Raw genomic sequence first — 23545 nt, 5'->3', positions numbered from 1 at the left:
TCCCCCAGAGGGCAGAACATCTTCCTGGGTAGAGAGGTTATTTTTCTTTTGCTGTGTTGAGGCTGGTTCCCCAGTCTTCTTTCCTTTTCTCTTGGAGGGTTGGGCCATTATTCCAGGCTCCAACACCTCTTTTTCACCCTGAGCCTTGCACTGTGCCCTTGTCTTGACACACACCAGTTCAGGGATACCCAGCATGGCTGCATGGGTTTTGAGTTCTACCTCAGCACATGCTGAGGACTCCAGGTCATTTCCAAGCAAATAGTCTACTGGGATAGCAGAGGAGACTACCACCTGTTTCAGGCCAGTGACCCCTCCCCATTCTAAAGTTACCATAGCCATGGGATGTAATTTAGTCTGATTGTCAGCGTTGGTGATTGGGTAAGTTTGTCTAGTCAGGTATTGTCCTGGGGAAACCATTTTGTCTGTCACCACTGTGACACTGGCACATATATCCCTCGGGGCTTCTACACTAGTCCCATTAATTAAGAGTTGCTGCCTGTATTTTTGCATATTAGGGGGGCAGGCAGCCAGTGTGGCTAAGTCCACCCCACCCTCAGAAACTAATGTAGCTTCAGTGTGAATCCTGATTTTCTCTGGGCACACTGTTGATCCCACCTGGAGACTGGGTAGTCCAGTGCTAACTGGAGTAGTAGTAGAAGTGGAACCTTTCTTGGGACAGGCCTTGTCTCCAGTTTGGTGTCCCTGCTGATTACAGCTAGGACACCAGGCCTTTTTGGGATCAAAGTTTTTACCCTTGTACCCAAAATTGGATGGTGAAGAGGCTTTAGACCCTCCCTCCTGAGCAGGTCTTTGGGGCCCTGTAGAAGACTCTTTACTTTTACCCTTGGATGTCTCAACACTCTTCCCCTGGGGAGTCTTTGTAACCCCTTTCTTTTGGTCACCCTCTGTGGATGTATTGGTCACCCTAGTCTTGACCCAATGGTCTGCCTTCTTTCCCAATTCTTGGGGAGAAATTGGACCTAGGTCTACCAAATGCTGATGCAGTTTATCATTGAAACAATTACTTGAAAGGTGTTCTTTCATAAACAGATTGTACAGCCCATCATAATCATTTACACCACTGCCATTCATCCAACCATCCAGTGTTTTGACTGAGAAGTCAACAAAATCAACCCAGGTCTGGCTCAAGGATTTTTGAGCGCCCCTGAACCTAATCCTGTACTCCTCAGTTGAGAATCCAAAGCCCTCAATCAGGGTACCTTCATGAGGTCATAGGATTCTGCATCTTTTCCAGAGAGTCTATCCCTGCACTTTTCAGTGAACATTTCCCAAAGGAGAGCACCCCAGTGAGATTTATTTACTTTTCTGGTTGCACAAGCCCTCTCAAAAGCTGTGAACCATTTGGTGATGTCATCACCATCTTCATATTTTGTTACAAACCCTTTGGGGATTTTTAGCATGTCAGGAGTATCTCTGACCCTATTTAAATTGCTGCCACCATTGATGGGAGCTAAGCCCATCTCTTGTCTTTCCCTTTCCATGGCTAGGAGCTGTCTCTCCAAAGCCAATCTTTTGGCCATCCTGGCTAACAGGAGGCCATCTTCATTGAGGCTGCCCTCAATGCTTCCAGAGTTGCTGGACTCCCCTGTGGGAGAAGCAGCATCTCTGACTATCACTTGTGGAGTCAGGGTTGGAGGTACCCTGTTCTCTCTAACTAGGAGTTGAGGTGGGAAATTTTCCTCCCCATCATTAGCTTCCCCTTCTGTAAAGGTATCTTCAGAGGGGTTGTCTCCAGCAAACTATGCCAAGAGCTCCTGGAGCTGTACTTTGGTAGGGTTTTTATCTTTTTGATTTTGAAGAGAGTCCTTAACTCTGACATCCTAAGATGCAGGTAAGGGGTGAAGTTGAGCTTCACCACCATCTCTTCTGCAGTAGACATTATTTCTCTAAAAGTTGGGATACTTTTTAAGAATCTAAAACTATCTCTAGAACTTAATCCAAACTTTTACAAAACTTTTGAACTCTAAAAGAAATGCTAACAGGGACTAACACAAGGCCCTAGCAGGAATTTTAAAAATTTAGAAAAAAAGCTCAAATTACAAAAATCCATTTCTAATGACAATTTTTGGAATTTAGTCGTGTGATCAGGTATTGGCTGAGTAGTCCAGCAAATGCAAAGTATTGTACCCCACCGCTGATCCACCAATGTTGGAAGTTGGCTCTGTATATACTATTTCAAAGCAAGAAATAGTGTGTACACAGTCCAAGGGTTCCCCTTAGAGGTAAGATAGTGGCAAAAATAGATAATTCTAATGCCCTATTTTGTGGTAGTGTGGTCGAGCAGTAGGCTTATCAGAGGGTAGTGTTAAGCATTTGTTGTACACACAAAGGCAATAAATGAGGGACACACACTCAAAGACAATTCCAGGCCAATAGGTTTTTATATAGAAAAATATATTTTCTTAGTTTATTTTAAGAACCACAGGTTCAAGATTTACAATCAATACTTTAAATTAAAGGTATTTCACTCAGGTATTCTAGGAATTTTGAATTATCACAATAGCATGTACAGTTTTGACAAAAATGGCAATACGCTATTTTAAAAGTGGACACTGCAAAAATCAACAGTTCCTGGGGGAGGTAAGTAAATGTTAAGTTCACAGGTAAGTAAAACACTTACAGGGTTCAAAGTTGGGTCCAAGGTAGCCCACCGTTGGGGGTTCAACGCAACCCCAAAGTTACCACATCAGCAGCTCTGGGCCGGTCAGGTGCAGAGGTCAAAGTGGTGCCCAAAACACATAGGCTTCAATGGAAATAGGGGTGCCCGTTTTTATATTCTGCCAGCAGGTAAGTACCCGTGACTTCGGAGGGCAGACCAGGGGGGTTTTGTAGGGCACCGGGGGGACACAGGCAGGCACAGAAAGCACACCCTCAGCGGCACAGGGGCGGCCGGGTGCAGAGTGCAACAGGCATCGGATTTTCAATAGGAATCAATGGGGAGACCCAGGGGTCTCTTCAACGTTGCAGGCAGGCACAGATGGGGCTCCACCTGGGCTAGGCAGAGGGTTGCCTGGGGGTTGCTCCTGCACTGGAGTTCGGTTCCTTCAGGTCCTGGGGGCTGCGGGTGCAGTGTGTTTTCCAGGCATTGGGTTCCTTGAAGCAGGCAGTTGCGGTCGGGGGGAGCCTCTGGATTTCCTCTGCAGGCGTCGCTGTGGGGGGTCAGGGGGGTCAACTCTGGCTACTCACGGGCTCGCAGTCACCGGGGAGTCCTCCCTGTAGAGTTAGTTTTCCTCAGGTTGAGCCGGGGGCGTCGGGTGCAGAGTGGAAATTCTCACCCTTCCGGCGGAAAACGTGTGGTCTTTAAAAGTTGCTTCTTTGTTTCAAAAAGTTGCAGTTTCTTGAACAGGCCGCTGTTCTCTGGAGCTTCTTGGTCCTTTAGATGCAGGGTAGTCCTCTGAGGCTTCAGAGGTTGCTTTACCCTGTTGGATGCGTCGTTGTTGCAGTTTTCTTCGAAGTAGGGAGACAGGCCGGTGGGGCTGGGGCCAAATCAGTTGTTGTCTCCGTCTTCACCTCAGGGCTTCAGGTCAGCAGTCCTTCTTCTTCTTTAGGTTGCAGGAATCTATCTTCCTCGGTTCTGGGAGCCCCTAAATACTCAATTTAGAGGTGTGTTTAGATCTGGGAGGGCAGTAGCCAATGGCTACTGGCCCTGAGGGTGGCTACACCCTCTTTGTGCCTCCTCCCTGTGGGGAGGGGGGCACATCCCTAATCCTTTTGGGGGAATCCTCCATCTGCAAGATGGAGGATTTCTAAAAGTAAGAGCCACCTCAGCTCAGGACACCTTAGGGGCTGTCCTGACTGGGGAGTGACTCCTCCTTGTTTTTCTCATTATCTCCTCCAGCCTTGCCACCAAAAGTTGGGGCAGTGGCCGGAGGGGCGGGCATCTCCACTAGCTGGGATGACCTGTGGCGCTGTAACAAAGGGGGAGAGCCTTTGAGGCTCACCGCCAGGTGTTACAGTTCCTGCAGGGGGAGGTGAGAAGCACCTCCGCCCAGTACAGGCTTTGTTCCTGGCCACAGAGTGACAAAGGCACTCTCCCCATGTGGCCAGCAACATGTCTGGTGTGTGGCAGGCTGGCAAAAACTAGTCAGACCACACTGGAAGTCGGGTATGTTTTCAGGGGGCATCTCTAAGATGCCCTCTGGGTGTATTTCACAATAAAATGTACACTGGCATCAGTGTGCATTTATTGTGCTGAGAAGTTTGATACCAAACTTCCCAGTTTTCAGTGTAGCCATTATGGTGCTGTGGAGTTTGTGTATGACAGACTCCCAGACCATATACTCTTATGGCTACCCTGCACTTACAATGTCTAAGGTTTTGCTTAGATACTGTAGGGGCATAGTGCTCATGCACCTAAGCCCTCACCTGTGGTATAGTTCACCCTGCTTAGGGCTGTAAGGCCTGCTAGAGGGGTGACTTACCTATGCCATAGGCAGTGTGAGGTTGGCATGGCACCCTGAGGGGAATGCCATGTCGACTTAGTCATTTACTCCCCACCAGCACACACAAGGTGGCAAGCAGTGTGTATGTGCTGAGTGAGGGGTCCCCAGGGTGGCATAAGACATGCTGCAGCCCTTAGAAACCTTCCCTGGAATCAGGGCCCTTGGTACCAGGGGTACCAGTTACAAGGGACTTACCTGGGTGCCAGGGTTGTGCCAATTGTGGAGACAAAGGTACAGTTTAGGGAAAGAACACTGGTGCTGGGGCCTGGTTAGCAGGTTCCAGCACACTTTCAAATCATAACTTGGCATCAGCAAGGGCAAAATGTCAGGGGGTAACCATGCCAAGGAGGCATTTCCTCACACTTTCCATTTGGGAATAGAAATCAGGGACGAAGGTCTGTTGCCCCTTGAAGTCCTCCATTCCTGCATTGACAGTCAAACACAGGTGGTCAAAATTGTGGCCTGCCTAATACATAATTCAGTTGGCAGGTTATTTTTTGGAGACCCTCTGCAAATGGACAATTTGCAATGAAACCTGTTAGTGAATAGGGCACAAAGCAATTGCATTTCTGTTTGTAAGCCAGTCATTGTGCAATCTGCACATCCATGGTTTGCAAATAGGGATTGTACATCCTGCCTGAAATAGTCCATTGTTGTACAAATGCCATACATATATGGTTGTTGGTAAAATTCTCCACAAAGGTGGCCACATTTTAGTCACCTTTCTAAATTTGATTGGCCACTAGATAAAGGGAGAGATTTCCTAGTAGGCCAGTACCTTTCGGAAGCCCGTGGAGTTGGAGTAGTGTGACTAACGAGTTGTTTGGTACAAGGTGCCATACATAGGCCTTAAGGTAAACAAGGAAAATGTCCCCATCCTCTGGTTTGACAGTTGAAAAATCTATAATTGAAATGGAATAAACCTCTCAGTCTATGGGCCCACTGTATCTATTGTTAGTTATGCCCATGAAAGCTGCGAAGCACAAAAAACGTCATGTTCAGAATTTCAGACAGTCATCAGACTCATAACCATCCCTGGTTGTTTTCAGAGGCAGGTACTGCTCAGCAGCGGCGGTTTCTTAATTAGGGTGGGGGACCGTTGCCCACTGCCCACTGCTAACAGTGCTAAACGTGAAAAATAAAATGGCAATGAAACAATTTAATTGTCATTTTTTCACCAAGGAACGCTGCAGCCACCAGCCTGCTCTTGAGCAAGAAGAAATGGGGGTATTGGCAGCAGAGAACTGGAGCACTGGCTTGACTGTACGCTCCAAAGGGCGCATGTCACTTTGGCCGTCTGTTTCTCACCAGTCAAAGTGATATGCGCACTTTGAAGCTCTCCCCCACCTGTCTTAGAGACAGGGGCGGCTCCTTCGCAATGGTGAAGGAGCGTCGCCCCCCTGGCTGATCCAGGAGCTGAAAGATAAAACTATATTTCTTTATCGTTTTATCTTTCAGCTGCTGGCTCAGCCAGGATCATGTGAAGGGAGGGGCGTGCTGGGCCACAGGAGGTGGAAGGGGAGGAGGAGAGAGTGCACCTATGTGTGCATGAGTTTTTGGCTGGCCGTCGTAGACCCGCTGTGTTGAACAGCCTGGCTGGAGCACCTGCACAGACCCCAGGGCAGTGTCTGAGCGGCAGTCCAAGCCGCTCAGACCAATCCTGATGCTGCTTTTGTCCTAGGTTTAGCATGAAAGCAGTTCCAGGACTGCTTCGGAGCCTGTGCTAGTGTCCCAGTGAGTGATGGGACAACAGAAGAAGAGGAGTAAGGCGGCAGAAGGCGGTGGTGACGGGAAGAGTTACGTTTTTTAAATTATTTTTTATTCCCCTCATCCCTACCCCCCTAAGATTAGTAGTGGCTTAGACACCTGGGTAGAGAACAAGACTCCACGGCCGGAAGGAACGTTTAGCCAATCCACTCCATCCAATCCAGGCCCTCAGGCACTTCTCTCAAGCTGGTTAGCTGCATGAGAGCAGTGTCCAGATTGGTTAGGCGATCATCCTTAGTGCATCAGACTGCAGAGGAACACCAGCGAGGACGTGGAGCTTGTGGGTAAGTACAAGTTTATTTTATTTATTACGAATGTGTAATGCATGTAAGTGTAGTGATTAAGTTGGTAGCTCTGTTTTCTTAGGGGTTTGGTTGGAGGGGTTGTTCTTATTTGGGCTTTTGGAGGGATGGTTGGTTGTTTTTGACTTTTGGAGGGAGGGGTTGTTTTATTTAGGTTTTTGGGAAGCGGTGGGGCACTTCGCATACCCCACCACTTTCTAAGGTTACCAGCCGCACCTGCTGCTCAGTCCGAAAACTTCTCATTTCTCAAATTTGTAAATTCTTCCCAAAAAACACTATCTCCCTAAATTACTTAAATGCTTCCTTGCTTGTGCTGTGATCAAGTTTGTCCTGGCGTCGTTTGGTGTGAGGTCGTAGTGCCACAGAAAACATCACTTCTAAAGAAAGAAAATTAGACACCAATTCCAGAGAAAATTTGCAGTCTTACAGGTAAAAATATTGAACGATCCCGTCAGGTAGCGGGGTATGGGGGTGCGTGAACTTCAGGTTTCCCAACACAACCCAGGCATATAATGTTAGCATACATTATGTGACAAGCAGGGCGCATGAGAAGACCTTAAGGGGCAGTGGAAAGGAAAGGAAGAGGAATCCAAGTTGGCAGGGTTTTTAAACTAACCAACATTTTTAAAGACTTTAAAAACAGTGTTTTGTATGCGTTTTTGCCTGTCTGCAAGTTCAAATTCCTGAAAATTCGACAAACACATCACCACACCCCAAACATCCCTCTGAAGCTTCGCCCCTGCCAGGTAACTGTATGATTAGCTTATTTGGAAGTACTTCAGTTACTGAAACCGCCTTAGTAATTGTTAATCAACACGCGCGGCCCTCGGTGAACCAGCAATACTTAGCTAGAGACCACCTGGCACCCGGTTGCATCTGCACCTTGCTGCGCCACTAGCCTTCGTCGGACTAACTCTTGTCACGCGCACAGATTCAGTGACGGTTTAAAAATCGACGTCTCATTCTTTCCGAGAGAGGCGCAGCGAGCGGAGTGCCTAATAAGATTCCCTCAAACTGAATGTCTTTTTCGCTCCACTGTCACATGAGGCTTCTGGGATCACAGATCAAAGAAGCCGTTTGCAGCCCCTGGCAGCTCGCAAGATACACAACGCAGGTGCTGTACGAGAACAGAAAGCAAGGTGATTAAATCAACACGGACCACAACCCCGGTGACGCCTTGTCCCATTTAACACCGTTGCAGTATGAACCAGAAGAGAGGGAGCGTAGAGGTGGGAAGTTTGATGGTTGTCTAGCTCTCACGTCGGCCTTACATCTCTATATGCTAATCCTAGCGTAGGAAGCTTGCCCCAGAAAAGAAAAAGCTCATAGAGCTTGATTAACAGTAAATATGTTTGAGTGTGTGTGGCTTATTTGTCGGCTTATTTCAGATGGACTCCTGAATTTCCAGGAATAAGTGGCACTTAATTGTGAAAAGGAGTTTTTCGAATTGAGATCATATCATGTTGAACAATGCTGGCATGGATTTACTCATATTTCTCAAATAGTTACGTCTTTGAATTAAATGTGAACTGAAGCAGTCTTAAACTGGAGTTTTGCTTGTTTTCAATGTGTTATCTTCTTTTTACGTCTTGTCATTCCCTACCTTATGCGTTCTTGTTTGGCAACTCGAATGACAGCTCATATGCATATTTACTTGTGGTAACAACATGTAATTTAGCACACTGGTTGAGTGAAATCTTTGCCTTTCAATTATGCATCAGTGCTGTCTTTGGCTGCACTTCGTCCCTGCCAGGTAGAATCAATCCCCTGTAGATGCCTGTCCATCAATTAAACTCGCCTAATCCTGCCTTATAGGAGCTTCCTAAAATGCCTGTTTATCTACAGGTTCCCATGTGTTGTAAATCTTCAGTTCAATCTAGTTTTCATTTCAAGTACCCGGGCTATTTTAAGTGAAGCCTTTTCCTCATTCAGTGCAGCATTAGATCTTCCAAAGAAAGCCTACCCATTCTCTTCTGGCTTCTAGGTTTACTAGACAATAGGTCCTTCACACTGTCCAAGTTCTCAACATTAAAAGCTATCTGTCATGTTTTGTCATGAGAGGTTATGTCTGGGAGATTTCACAGTTTTTTGAATTTTAGGGGGCTATATGCAACATGTGGAGCCTGGTGGTAGATGTGCTGAGACAGACATAATGCTACGGTTGTGGGTCCCAATAAAAAGACTCTACACCTCATCGGTGTGGGTGGCAAATAATATTAGAACATTGGAATGTTGGTAGCTCCATTGCAGACAACTGAGTGCTCCAGGCTTCTAATGCCTGGTAAAACCCCACAGCCTCAACATTCCCTCGTGGAGCCCAAGGAGATTTCAATCCCCTTGGGCTCCATGAGTCCTTTGCTTCATTTATTAGAACTTTCTGCCTTCTAGTGACTGAATGTTCTAAAGCCTTATAGCTCTTTGTAGCTGGCCTATACTGGCTATTAAAGTCCTGCACCCTTGTTAAAGGCCCGAGGCTTTGGCTCCGGCCTTTAATGTTGGAGCAGGCTTTTAATGACCAGTATAGCCCCCTATGGCAGGCTCTAGAGCTATACTATCCTCTTCTCACAATTCACAAGGGCTCTTCAGAAAAGCCTTCCCGTCCTTCCATATCTTTGAAGAAGCCTAGGGGGAACTCCAATTTCCTCAGATGGTTTGCAGAGAGAATTGTATCCCCTTTTATGCCTTCCTTTCAAGCTCTTTCAGTGGATGCCTATCCTTTTCCCTTGCTTCGTAGATTCTTTCCACAGGTGTCTTTCCTTGATACTATGTAATACCTCTCCTTGCTAGAGGAAGAACTTTGACGAGCGCTTGTAATAGCAAATCCTCCCCAAAATTCTGTTATCTTCACAGGTTATGTGCAATCTAATTAGAGACTCATTCTTCCTATAGTTCTTCTCAGAATCTTTATCATCCCCCATAAACATCACATTTTCTTCAGGGAAGTGTGGCTTATCCTGAACTCGGCAACAAAATGCACCACTAGTCAAAGCCCTTCATGCTTGTGAAAGATGTATGTATGCCATACCTCGTCAGTAAAATTAAATATGCTGGTGCCTGTTGGTTGGTTTTCTTCCCAACAGAGCACAACCACGATTTTATCATTAACTACTGATACTACTAATTAATTTACTTCATATATTTTGCCATCATGATGTGACAGTGTCACAAAAGAAATTTTGACTGAAGATTTATAATATTTTTTGGGGGGAATGTGCATATGAGAAATTTAAGCTATAACTAGAATGTTAACATTTCTACAGTTTGTACAGTTTAAGTTGGGTTTGAAAGGAAAAAAACACAAATGAATCTTGCCTAACTGTAACTTAGCTCTCCCCGCAGTTTTTTCACTGAATTTAAATGTTTTTTTATTTTTTAATAAAAATGTGTTTCAATTCATAGTGTCATTCAGTTGAGAGTTGTGAAGTGGAGTGTGGTAGAGTACAGGGGAAGACAATGTCATAGAGTGTAATGTGGTAAAGTCTAGTGTTGTACATTGGAATAGTGTGTAGTGGAGTAGAGTATAGTGTTGTAAAGTTTGGTATAGTGTAGTGGTGCGCAGTGAACTACTGTAGAGTAGAGATGCATACAGTGGAATGGTGTAGAATGGAATAGGGTACATTACAGTGGCATAGAGTGGATTGGCATACAGTGGAGTGGCATAAAGCGGAGTGAGGTAAAGTGTAGTGGTATACAGTGGATTCCCATAGATCGTACAGGCGTACAGTGGAATGGTGGACAGTGGAATAGGATACAATGGAGTGATGTACAATGAAGTGGTGTAGAGTGAGGTTGCATACCCTGTAATGGTTTTGAGTGCAGTAGTGCACCCTGCAGTTCTGTGCAGTGGAATAGTGAACATTGGAGTACCGTAGATCTTAGTGTCGCACAGTGGCATGGTCTAGACTGAAGTGGCATTGAGCGAAATAGCATAGAGTCTTAAAGTGCACAGAGAAGTGGTGTACAGTGTAGTGGCATAGAATGGAGTGATATACAGTGGAATAGGGTACAGTAGAGTGACATACAGTGGAGTGTATTGACTAGAGTGGCATAAAGTGGAATAGTGTAGAGTGGAGAGACATACAGTGGAACAGTGTGCAGTGAAGTAGCATAGATTGAAGAGCTACACAGGGATTGGTAGAGACTGCAGTGTTGAACAGTGGAGTGGCATGCAGCGCAGTAGTGTAGACTGGAATAGTGTAGAGTGGAATGGTGCAGTCTGCAGAGGGGTATAGTGTAGTGGCATACAGTGTAATTGTGTAAAGTGGATTGGCATATAGCGGAGTGGTATAGAGTGCACTGTGATAGAGTGGAATAGCATAGAGTTTAGTGGCATTGCGTGATGTGATGTAGCGTGGAGTGGCATAGAGTGCAGGGGTGTAGAGTGGAATAGTGCTGACTGTATTAGCCTAGAATGAAGTGGTGTAGGGTGGAGTGGCATACAGTGGAATAGGGTAGAGTGGAGTGGCACAGACTGGAGTGGCATGCAGTGGGAGAGTGTGCAGTGGAGTGGCATAGAGTGGAGTGCTGAAGATTGTAGAGACATACACATGGAATAGTGTACAGTGGAGTGGCATGCACTGGAGTGGTGTAAAGTGGTGTGGCGTACAGTGGAATAGTGTAGAGTCTAGTAGTATACAGTGGAGTGGCATACAATACAATAGTGTAGAGTGGGGTAGAGTGGAGTGGAGTGTTGTAAGCTGTGGTGGCATACAGTGCAGTAGCATCCCATGAGTCCCATGAACGGTGTAGTGGTGTACAGTGGAATAGCATAGAATGTAGTGGCATAGAGTGGAGTGGCATACGGTAAAGTAGTGTATAGTGGAGTATCGTACAGTGGAATAATGTAGATGGTTACTGGTATACTGTGTATTGAAGTAGAATGGAATGGCATATAGTGGAATAGAGTACACTAGAGTAGAAAATAATCTTGTTCACTGGAATAGGGTAGAGTGTAACAGGGTTGAATAGAGTGCGTACAATCCAGTGGCATAGATTGGAGTGGCATAGATTGGAGTGGCATAAAGTAGAGTAGAGTGCAGTGGCATAGAGTGAAATAGGATACAGTGGAGTGCTGTACAGTGAAATAGCATATATTAGAGTGGCTTATAGTGGAGTGACGCAGAGTGGAGTGGCATAGAGTGGAGCACCGTAGAGTGTTGTACAGTGGAATAGTGTATAGTGCATTGTGTATAGCATAGTAGCATGAGTGGTGTGGACTGGAGTGTCATAGAGTTGAGCACCTACATTTGAATAGTGCAAGTAGCATGGTGTACAGTGCATTGCCATGCAATGGAATGTGGTAGAGTGGAATATTGTAGAGTGTAGTGGTGAGAGTGGAGATTTGAACAATTTAGTTGAGAAGAGTAGCGTGATGGGATTAGCGTAAAATGCAGTGGCATACATCGGAGTGGCATAGAGTGGAGTGGAGTAGTGTAGTGGCTTAAACTGGAGTGGGCCAGAGTAGACTGCAGTGGCATACAGTGAAATACTGCATATCAGAGTGGCATACAATGGAGTGGTGTACAGTGGAATGGCATACAGTGGGATAGTGTAGAGTGGAGTGGCACAGACTGGAGTGGCATACAGTGGGATAGTGTGCAGTGGAGTGGCATTGAGTGGAGTGCTGAAGATTGTAGAGACATACACATGGAACAGTGTACAGTGGAGTGGTATGCACTGGAGTGGTGTGGCTTACAGTGGAATAGTGTAGAGTCTAGTAGTATACAGTGGAGTGGCATACAATACAATAGTGTAGAGTGGGGTAGAGTGGAGTGGAGTGTTGTAAGCTGTGGTGGCATACAGTGCAGTAGCATCCCATGAGTCCCATGCACTGAAATAGCATGCAGTGGTTTGACATAGTGTAGAGTGGCATACAGTGAAATAGTGTAGAGTGGAGTGGCGTACTGTGTAGTCACAAACAATAGAAAAGCATAGAGTGGAGTGCCATACAGTGGCGTAGTGCAGAGTGAAGGGGCGTACAGTGTAGAGGCATACATTGTTGTGGCAAACAGTGGAAAAGCGTGGAGTGGTGTAGAGTGTAGTGTAGTAGAATGGAGCAGCATAAAGTGGAGTGGCATGAACTGGAGTGGCGCAGAGTGTACAGTGGAGAGCCACACAGTGACATAGCATAGAGTGATTTGTTGTAGAGAAGAGTAGTATAATGTGGAGTAATGTACAGTGGAGTGGTATACAGTGTAGTGATGTAGAATGGAGTAGCGTAGAGTGGAGTAGCATACTGTGTAGTGGCATACATTTCAGTAGCCTGCAGTGGAATACCTTTCAGTGTAGTGGTGTAGAGTTTGACTCCGTACAGTTTAGTGGCTTAGAGTGTAGTTATGTAAAGTGGAATAGGAGCCTCGGACAGTAGAGTGATGTTGTGTGGAGTGGAGTGATGTAGACTGGGGTGGGTACAATGGAGTGGTGTACAGTGGAATAGCATACAGTAGAGTAGGGTACAGTGGAGGGATGCAGAGCGGAGTGGCGTCATGTGGAATTGCTACAGTATAATCGAGTGAAGGATTGAAGTGAGGTACAGTGTAGTGGTTTAGAGTGGAACTGGATACAATGGAGTGGAGTAGAGTGGAGTGTCATAGAGTGGAATAGCATAGTGTGTGGTGTAATAGAGTGGATCTGCGCACCGTGGAATAGCATAGTGTGGAGCAGCGTACAGTGGAGGGTCATGCACTGTAGTGGCGTACATTGGAGTGGCCTAGAGTGGAGTCCTCTAGAGGGTGATAGCACTGACTGTATTAGCGGAGAGTGGAATGCTGTGGAGTGGTCTACAGTGGAGTCGTTCACAGTGGAGTGGTGTAGAGCAGAATAACGTTGAGTATAGTAGTCTACAGTGGAGTGCCATACAGTGAAATAGCATAGAGTGCTTTGATATGCGTGGAGTGGTATACAGTGGAGTAGTGTACAGTGGAGTGGTGTACAGTGTAGAGTGGAGTAGCATACAGTGTAGTGGCATACAGGTCAATAGCCTACAGTGGAAAACCATTCAGTGTAGTGGTGTAGAGTGTGACTCCCTACAATTTAGTGGCTTAGAGTGTAGTTACGTACAGTGGAATAGTCAACGCAGACAGTAGAGAGATGTGGTGTGGTATGTAGTGGTGTAAACTGGAGAGGGTATAATGAATTGGTGTACAGTGGAATAGTGTACAGTCGAGTAGGGTAGAGAGGAGTGATGCAGAGTGGAGTTGCATCATGTGGAGTAGCTACAGTAGAGTTGTGTATAATTTTGGATTTTGGTGAGGTACAGTGTAGTAGTTTAGTGTGGAACTGCATACAATGGAGTGGAGTAGAGTGGAGTGTCGTAGATCTGAATAGCACAGATTTTGGTGTCATAGAGTGGATCTGCACACAGTGGAATAGCATTGAGTGGAGCAGAGTATAGTGGAGGGTCGTACACTGTAGTGGCCTACAGCGGCGTAGCCTAGAGTAGAGTGGTGGGCGTAATAGTATAGCGTAGAGTGGAGGGCTGTGGAGTGGCCTACATTGGAGTAGTTTACAGTGGAGAGGTGTAGAGCAGAATAACGTTGAGTGTAGCAGTATATTGTGGAATGGTGTCAAGCCAAGAGCCATATAGTGGGATAGCATAGAGTGGAGTGGCATAGAGTGGAGTGTTGTACAGTGGAGAAGCGTAGACTGCAGTCGCATACAGTGGAGTGGTGTACTTGGAGTGGCATAATGTATAGAGGAGTGGTGTAGACTGTAATAACGTACTGTGGAGTGTTGTATAGTGGAGTAGTGTATACTAAAGTGGAATACAATGGAGTGCCACAGAGTGGAGTGGCATACAGCCAAATAGTGTACAGTGCAGTGGTATACACTTAAGTGGAGTAGAGTAGAGTAGCATAGACTGGATTAGCGTAGACTGTAGTATCGTGGAGTGGAGTTGCATACAGTGGAATTGTGTAGAGTGGAGTAGCAAATAGTTGAGGGGCATACAGTGTAGGGATGTAAACTGCAGTGTAGTGGAATGGAGTGGCGATAAGTGTAATATTATGCAATGAAATTGTTTAGAATATACTGGAGTACAGTGGAGTGTGGTATAGTGGAGTGGTGTGCAGTGGATTAGCACAGAGTAGAGTGACGCACAGTGGATCAGTATGGAGTACAGTGGCATATAAAGTAGAGAATGGCAAAGAGTGTAATAGTGTAGAGTGGAGTGGTATAGAGTGGAGGGCCATAGAGTGGAGTGGTGTAGAGTGGAGTGTTGTACTTGAAAAATCTGTAGCATGAAAATGGGCAATGTATGTAGATGTAATGTGCCAGGAATACATATAATGAGGAGGAAATGCTTGTTTGTGGTAGTTGGTGTAAATAGTGTTAAAGTTATAGGTTTTAAAATACTTTGTAATATATTGTGCCACGGTATGCCTTGGTAACTTCGTGCTATACTGTGGTACATGCCAATAAGGAGGCAGTAATAATTGGGTAGTGGCTTTCATTACAAACCATAAAAGGCAGCCATGTTGTTTCCAGCACACTTTTACTGCATTCTGGATTAGTGCCTTATATAAGGATTAGATTTTAAACGTGTTGTCTACCTATTACCACTGTATAAAAGTGATAAAAGCTGGAAAAAAATATTTATTATGTTCTATATTTATATTTTACAGCAGTTTAGGGACAATTGTGTTTTAAAAAAAAAAACGTAAGTAGCATTATTGCGGTACTCTCTAGACTTTTTGGTAAAGATTGAAATATGTTCAACATTGAAAATACGCTGTAATCTAATATATTTGTAAAACATAGTGCAGTACAGTGTGTTTTGAATTTTTAACCTATTTATCGATTGATTTTTTAAAGTAATGCAGTACTACCAAGGCAGTACCCTGGTACTCTGTACATTTGTTTAACTATATAAAATACAAAAAATATATTCCATACTTATTACCACTTTACTAGAGCGGTTTACAGTGGTGTACAGTGGAGTGGCTTAGAGTGGAATAACATAAAGTGGAGTGCCATACAGTAGAGTTGCATACTGTTGAAAAGTGTAGAGTGGATCGGTGTACAGTGTGGTATTGTACAGTGCAATGGCATACAATGGAGGGTGTTACAGTGGATTGCTGTACAGTGGAATAGCATGGAGTGGAGTGATCTACAGTGGAGTGGCATAGAGTGGAGTGGCGAATAGTGGAGTGCTCTAGAGTTCACTGGCCTAACATGGAGTGAGGTGCAGTGTAGTGACATACAGTGGTATAGCATAGAGTAGAGTGACATATACTGGAGTAGCATACAGTGGAGTAGTGTACACTTGATTGGGGTAGAGTGGAGTGGCATATAGTGGAGTGCTGTAGAGTGGAGTGGGTTAGAGTGTAGTGGTGTATACTGCAGTGGCATACAGTATAATAGCATAAGGTGAGGTGACAAAGATGGAGTGTTGAACAGTGTAGTGGTGTACAGTGGAATAGCATAGAATGTAGTGGCACAGAGTGGAGTGGCATACAGTGAAGTAGTGTATAGTGGAGTATCGTACAGTGGAATAATGTAGATGGTTACTGGTATACTGTGTATTGAAGTAGAATGGAATGGCATATAGTGGAACAGAGTACAGTAGAGTAGAAAAGAATCTCGTTCACTGGAATAGGGTAGAGTGTAATAGGGTTGAGTGGAGTGGCGTACAATCCAGTGGCATAGATTGGAGTAGCATAAAGTAGAGTAGAGTGCAGTGGCATAGAGTGAAATAGGATATATTAGAGTGGCTTATAGTGGAGTGACGTAGAGTGGAGTGGCATAGAGTGGAGCACCATAGAGTAGACTGTTGTACAGTGGAATAGTGTATAGTGCATTGTGTATAGCATAGTAGCATGAGTGGTGTGGACTGAAGTGTCATAGAGTTGAGCACTTACATTCAAATAGTGCAAGTAGCGTGGTGTACAGTGCAGTGCCATGCAGTGCAATGTGGTAGAGTGGAATATTGTAGAGTGTAGTGGTGAAAATGGAGATTTGAACAATTTAGTAGAGTTGAGAAGAGTAGCGTAGATAGGATTAGCGTAAAATGCAGTGGCATACATCGGAGTGGCATAGAGTGGAGTGGAGTAGTGTAGTGGCTTAAACTGGAGTGGGCCAGAGTAGACCGCAGTGGCATACAGTGAAATACTGCATATCAGAGTGGCATACAATGGAGTGGTGTACAGTGGAATGGCATACAGTGGGATAGTGTAGAGGGGATTGGTTTACAGACTAGTGGTGTACAATGCAGTGATGTAGAGTGGAGTAGCGTACAGTGAAGTGTTCTAAAGTTCACTGGTAGAGGGTGGAATTAGATACAGTGTAATGGCATACGTGGAGTAGAACAGAGTAGTGTGGCGTACACTGGCGTGTCATACAGTGGAACAGTGTACACTGACGTGGGGTAGAGTGGAGTGTTGGATTGTGGAAGACCATATTGTAGAGTGTTGTAGAGCGGATCAAGGTAGAGTGTAAAGGTGTAGACTGCAGTGGCATACCGTGCAATAGTGTATTGTGAAGTGGCACTGATTGGAGTGTAATACAGTGGAGTGGCGTACAGTGTCAAAGAATGGAGAAGACCTGGCGCCTTGCACCCACCGAATCCAACCACACCACCTTCAAAACTGCCATCCGCAAACGTCACCAACTGATCCGCACTACCAAAAGAACCTACTACAAAAGCAGAATAGACACCAACGCCCACAACAACAAAGAACTCTTTTGCATCATCAAAGAACTCTCCAACTCTAGGACTCCCACGAACCCTCACCATCGCAGGAACTCTGCAACTCCCTCGCCACTGACTTCCGTCGAAAGATCGAAGACATCCACAATAGCTTCAAACCCCAGACTCATCAGCCGACCACAGACAACCACGAACCCAACGCATCAAACAACACCAACCCTCTATGCTCCTGGACCCACGTCAACAATGAAGACACCATCAACACCATGGCCTCCATCCACTCCGGCTCCATATCGGACCTCTGCCCGCACCAGATCTTCAACAAAGCCAGCAACATCATCGCCCCCCACCTCTGCGCCATCATTAACAGCTCCTTCGAGACAGCCACCTTCCCGGAGAGATAGAAACACGCCGACGTCAACGTCCTGATGAAGAAACCCAAAGCAGATACAGATGACCCCAAAAACTACCGGCCCATCTCCCTCCTCCCCTTCCCAGCGAAGGTCATTGAAAAAATTGTGAACAGCCAACTATCCCGCTACCTGGAAGACAGAAAAGCGCTCGATACCTCCAAATCTGGATTTTGCAAGAACCACAGCACGGAGACCGCACTCATTGCTGCCACAGATGACATCAGGACCATGCTCGACGAAGGCGAAACCGCAGCGCTCATCCTCCTGGACCTTTCAGCAGCTTTCGACACCGTCTGTCACCACACCCTTCGAGCACGCCTCCACAACACCGAGATCCGCGGCAAGGCCCTCGACTGGATCTCCTCTTTCCTCTCCGGCAGAACCCAGAGAGTTCACCTTCCGCCCTACCTGTCCGAATCCTCCAAAACCATCTGTGGCATCCCACAAGGATCCTCCCTCAGCCCAACACTTTTCAACGTTTATATGGCTCCCCTCGCCAACATCGCACTATCCCACCACATCAACATAGTATCCTACGCAGACGACACCCAGCTGATCATCTCCCTCACGAAAGACCCGACAAAAGCAAGAAACAACCTCCACAAGGGACTTCACGCCATCGCCAACTGGATGGAATCAAGCCGCCTCAAGCTAAACACAGACAAAACAGAGGTCCTCATCCTCGGCAGCAACCCCTCCGCCTGGAACGACTCCTGGTGGCCTACCTCCCTCGGAGCCACCCCCACCCCTACCACACAAGTATGAAACCTGGGCATCATCCTTGACTCAGCACTCAGCATGACTCAGCAGGTGAACGCAGCCTCCTCTTCCTGTTACAACACCCTCCACATGCTCCGCAAGATCTTCAAGTGGATTCCCGTAAAAAACAGAAAAACAGTCACCCACACCCTAGTCAGCAGCCGACTGGACTTCGGCAACGCACTCTATGCAGGAACCACGGGCAAACTACAAAAGAAAATGCAACGTATCCAAAACGCCTCCGCCCGACTCATCCTTGACGTCCCACATCGCAACCACATCTCTGCCCACCTCAGAGAACTACACTGGCTACCCGTATCGAAGAGGATTACCTTCAAACTACTCACCCATGCACACAAAGCCCTCCACAACACAGGTCCGGCCTACCTCAACAACAGACTCACCTTCCACATCCCCGTCCGCCAGCTCCGCTCCGCCAGCCTCGCCCTTGCCTCCTTCCCTCGCATTCACCGCACCACCACCGGAGAAAATCCTTCTCTCACCTCGCCGGCAAGACCTGGAACTCCCTGCCGCTCCAACTACGCCAGACCCAAGACCTCCTGACCTTCAGAAAACGCCTCAAGACATGGCTATTCGACCAATAGCTCCTCCCCCCAGCGCCTTGAGACCCTGATGGGTGAGTAGCGCACTTCATAAATTGATTGATTGGAATAGCATAGAGTGATGTACAGTGGCATAACACAGTGTTACTGGTGTATACTTTAGTGACATAAAGTGGAGTAGCAGATAGTAGAATAGGGTTCAGCAGAGTGACATAGGAAGGAGTGTCGTACAGTGGAATAGGGTAGAGCGTAGTAGGTTTGAGTGGAGGGGCATACACTGGAGTGGCATAGGCTTGAGTGGCATATGGATGGAGTAGGGTACAGTGGAGTGGCATACAGTGGAGTAGCATATTAGAGTGGCCTACATTGGAATGGCATAGAGTGGAGCGGCACAGGTTGGAATAGCATAGAGTGGAGTGTCATACGGTGGAATATTGTTGAGTGTATTGGTGTTTAGTGTAATAGCATAGAGCGGAGTGTCATAGTGTGTAGCAGCATGAAGTGGAATAGCATAAAGTGGAGTGGTGTACAGTGCAGTGGCATACACTGGAGTGTGTTAGAGTGGAGTGGTGTACAGTGGAATAGCATAGAGTAGAATGGCATACCGTGGAGTGGCATAGAGTGGAGTGGCATACAGTGGAGTGTCGTAGAGTGGACTGGGTACAGTGGAGTGAGGTACAATGCAGTTGCATAGATCACAATAGCGCAAATTAGAGTGGAGCGGCATATAATGGAGTGACATACAGTGGAATAGAGTACACTGGAGTGGGGTAGAGTGGATAGCATAGAGTGAAGAGATGTAGAGTGTAATAGCGTAGAGTGGAGGGAGTTACAGTGTAGTGGTGTACAGTGGAAAAGCGTAGGCTTGAGTGGCGTAGAGTGTAGTGGCGTAAAGTGGAGTGTTGTAGAGTGGAATACGACAGAGTGGAATGTTATTGAGTGGAGTGGGGTACAGTGTAGTAGGGTAGACTGTTGTGGCGCACAGTGTACTCACGTATTGTGGAGTGGCATAGAGAGGAGTTTTCTAGAACAGAGTGGAGTTGCATGAAGTGTAAAGGAGTAGTATGGAATTGTGTAGAGTGGGTAGCATACATTGGAGAAGTGTAGAGTGGAATAACGTTGAGTGTTACTAGCATACAGTGTAGTGATGTAGACGGGGGAAAATATTGGAATAGTACACACTAGAGTGGCATAGAATGGAGTGTCATACAATCGAGTAGGGCAAAATTTAGAAGGGTAGAGAAGAGTGGCATACCTTGAAGGTGTGTAGAAATGAAGTGAGGTATTAGAATGGCATGTGATGGAGATACCTAGAGTGGAGTGGCATAGAGTGGAACATCATAAAGTGGAGTGTTTCACAGTTGAGGTGCATACTGTGACTTGGCATATACATTAGTGGAATACAGTGGAGTGTCGTTGACTGGAGTGTTTTAGAGTTGAGCAGCACACAGTGCAATAGCATACAGTGGAGTGGTGTACACTAATGTGCTAGAGTGGAGTAGCTTATAGTGGAATAGCGTAGAGTGGAGAGGCGTACAGTGGAGTGGTGTACAGTGGAGTGTTGTACAGCGGATGTAGGGTGTAGTGAGGTACAATGTAGTGATGTACATTGAAATAGCATGTAGTGAAGTGGCATAGAGTGGAGTGGCCTTTACTGGAATGGCATACAGCAGAATAGCCTACAATGGAGTGGGATACAGGGAAGCTTCAAAGGTCTTACCTCCTTTAAACTCGACCCCCAGGCCTGATGCTAGCAGCAGATGGTCAGCGCCTTTGCAAACCCCCACTTTTGCCGGGAGAAAATGTGGGAAACCACACAAAGGATAGGAGGCATGGCCCTACCTGGCATGCACCACCCCTACGGTATTGCCTGTGAGGTGGACACTCCATTTCATTTTCCTCCATCTTAGAAGGAAGAAAAATAGTCAATCAGGGTTAGGGAAGTGACCCATCTCACAGGGATTAGTCACTATAGTAGTTGTAGCCACCCAAAAGTAAGTGTCCCATTGGACACTACCAGGTTCCCCCTAAAATGCCCACTAAATTCAGTATTCAGTGGGCATCCCTAGACCAAGAAAACAAATTTGAAGGACACAAGGAAGACCAGCACAAAGAGGATCCAAAGCACAAGAACTGTGGAACTCCTGCACAAAGGAAAGATGCCAAACTCTGTCTGCTGCACCCAGGACCTGACTATCACCATTGTGGAGAAGCTGGACACTAGACTGACCTCAAGAAATCCAGAGGATCTCCAGGCACCACCAATCTCCCAAGATTTCCCTCTAGAGTGGAGGTACCACTCTGCAACAACAAGGAAACCATAAACCTGGTGAGGGTCACTTCACTGACTGGCTGCTAACTCCTGAACCAGATGCTGTAGCCAGACCCTACAACACACTGATAACCACAAGGACAAACCCAGCAAGTGTGCCAAGTTTGGTGGTGCTGCACCCTCCAGTGGCCGAACCATATTAATACCCTGGGTACTGGTCAGCTGGTGTTGGACACCAGGAAAACCAGCCCTCTGGGGCTGAAAAAGGACCAGGAGGAATCCCCATTTGAGGGGCTTTGGGAACACCCCAGAATTCCTGGCCAGAATGCCCCCATTGTCCTGTAAGCAACCCTTAAAGAGATTTACCTCCAGATCCCAATGGCATCTTTGCACACAGATCCTCGCTCACCAATTCACTCTGCACCGTAGAACCTGCTGTGCCCTGCAATGAAGAACCTGCTGTGCCCTAAGGGTCCCTCACCCCTTGCGACCTCAATACTCCAAGGTGACCCCAAGGAACCACCTCTAAACTTACCTGTGCAGTACTTTTCCAAGTGGTCCCTCGTAGTAACCCTGCACCAGCTCCAGAGACTTTCCAATGCTGCTGCTTCCGGAAATGGGAGCCATCTGAACTTCTCCAGCTGGCACAGTGTGCCCACCGATGACCTTGACCATCCTGCAAAAGAAAAAATTGGTAACTCAACTGTACGATTTTATCTGTATTTTAAAAGTGACTTTCCATTGATACCTATGGTGCGTAATTACACACAAAAGACAATTTTCTTTAAACTTCAAAAATCAATATCTCCAAAAGTTTGCATCCAATTTCGATACTCCTGGTCTTAAAATAAATATAAAAATCTGAAGTATTGTTTATAAATTGGTCTGGAGTTATTCCTTCGAATGTGTGAGTTGCATGATTGATACTGTGATTACCACAAATTGCACTTCTCCAAGATTGGCCTTATTGCTTGATCAAGCTACCATAAAAATTAGAGCATTAGGTGATCTAGTTGTTATCTCTATATACCAATGTGTGGTTGCCTTGACTCCCTGCACAGTGTGTCTAGTTTTGCACGCTACATTGAGGGCCAGCCTCCTACAGCTGCGTGCAGTGGAATAGCATTCAGTGGAGTAGGGTAGGCTGGAAAGGCGTACAGTGTATTGGCCTACACTCTGGTGTGTTAAAATGGGGTGGCATACAGTGTATTGGGGTACAGTGTGGTGTTGTAGAGTAGAGTGTTGTAGAATGGAGTGAGGTAGAGTGGTTTGGTATAGAATGGATTAACATAGAGGTGAGTGGTGTATAGTGTAGTGATAGAGTGGAATGGTATAGAGTTTAATGGCGTAGAGTGTAGTGGCATTCAGGGGAGTGTGATAATTGAAACAGACATAGTGAGAAAGTGTGTTAACAGGTGTAGAGGTAATGCAGCAGAAAAATAGATTATTTTGTGTAATTTATAGTAGTGTGTGGATATTGTAAACAATGTTAAAGTTATAATTTGTAAGCTACTTGGTTATATATGGCCAGATGTAGCAAAGTTTTGCGAGTCGCAAATGGCCCGATTCGCTATGCGACACAGCACCGACTCACAAAAATTGCGACCTGATTTTGAGACCCGCAAATAGGAAGTCGCAAATTGCGAGTCGCAAACCATATGCAAAAGCCAGTCGCAAATTGCGACTAGTCGCAAAAAGCCCATTTTGCACATCCAGATTACCACTGATTCTGAGCAGGTGGTAACCAGAACCAAAGTATTAAAGGAGACCCAGAAGGCATCTGGGTGACTCAAAATGGCTGAACTGTACGTGATAGCATGGAGGAGGAGAGTCCAGGCCGCTCAGCAGAGGAGGAGGAGGCAGAGACAGGAGAGGATATACCGAGCCTGGCAGACACTATTTCATCAAACTGAGGAGGAGATCTATGACAAATATAGACTGAGCAGTGCTGCAATCTTAGAATTAATTGAACTACTAAATCCTCAGCTTGAACGACAGACAATGCGCGGCAGCGCCATCCCCACACATGTGCGAGTGCTATGCTCACTGCACCTCTTGGCCTCGGTAGCTATCAGGGGGTGATTGCTGTGGCAGGTGGGGTACCCCATAGTGCACTCTCACGATTCTTCAGATGTTTCCTAGATGCCATACTCACACACATGTCCAGATACATATACCTACCCAGAAATGAGGCAGAAATTAACAGCACCAAGTTGGACTTCTACAGAATTGCCAACTTCCCCCATGTAATAGGGTGTATGGACGGGACACATATACAAATTTGCCCTCCTGCAAATCTGGAATATGTGTTCTGCAATAGGAAATGTACCCACTCACTAAACATCCAGGTGGTATGTGGCG

This window comes from Pleurodeles waltl, chromosome 9 (assembly GCF_031143425.1).
Source record: "Pleurodeles waltl isolate 20211129_DDA chromosome 9, aPleWal1.hap1.20221129, whole genome shotgun sequence".
In the NCBI taxonomy this organism is placed as follows: Eukaryota; Metazoa; Chordata; class Amphibia; order Caudata; family Salamandridae; genus Pleurodeles; species Pleurodeles waltl.
This window is presented reverse-complemented; position numbering follows the sequence as displayed.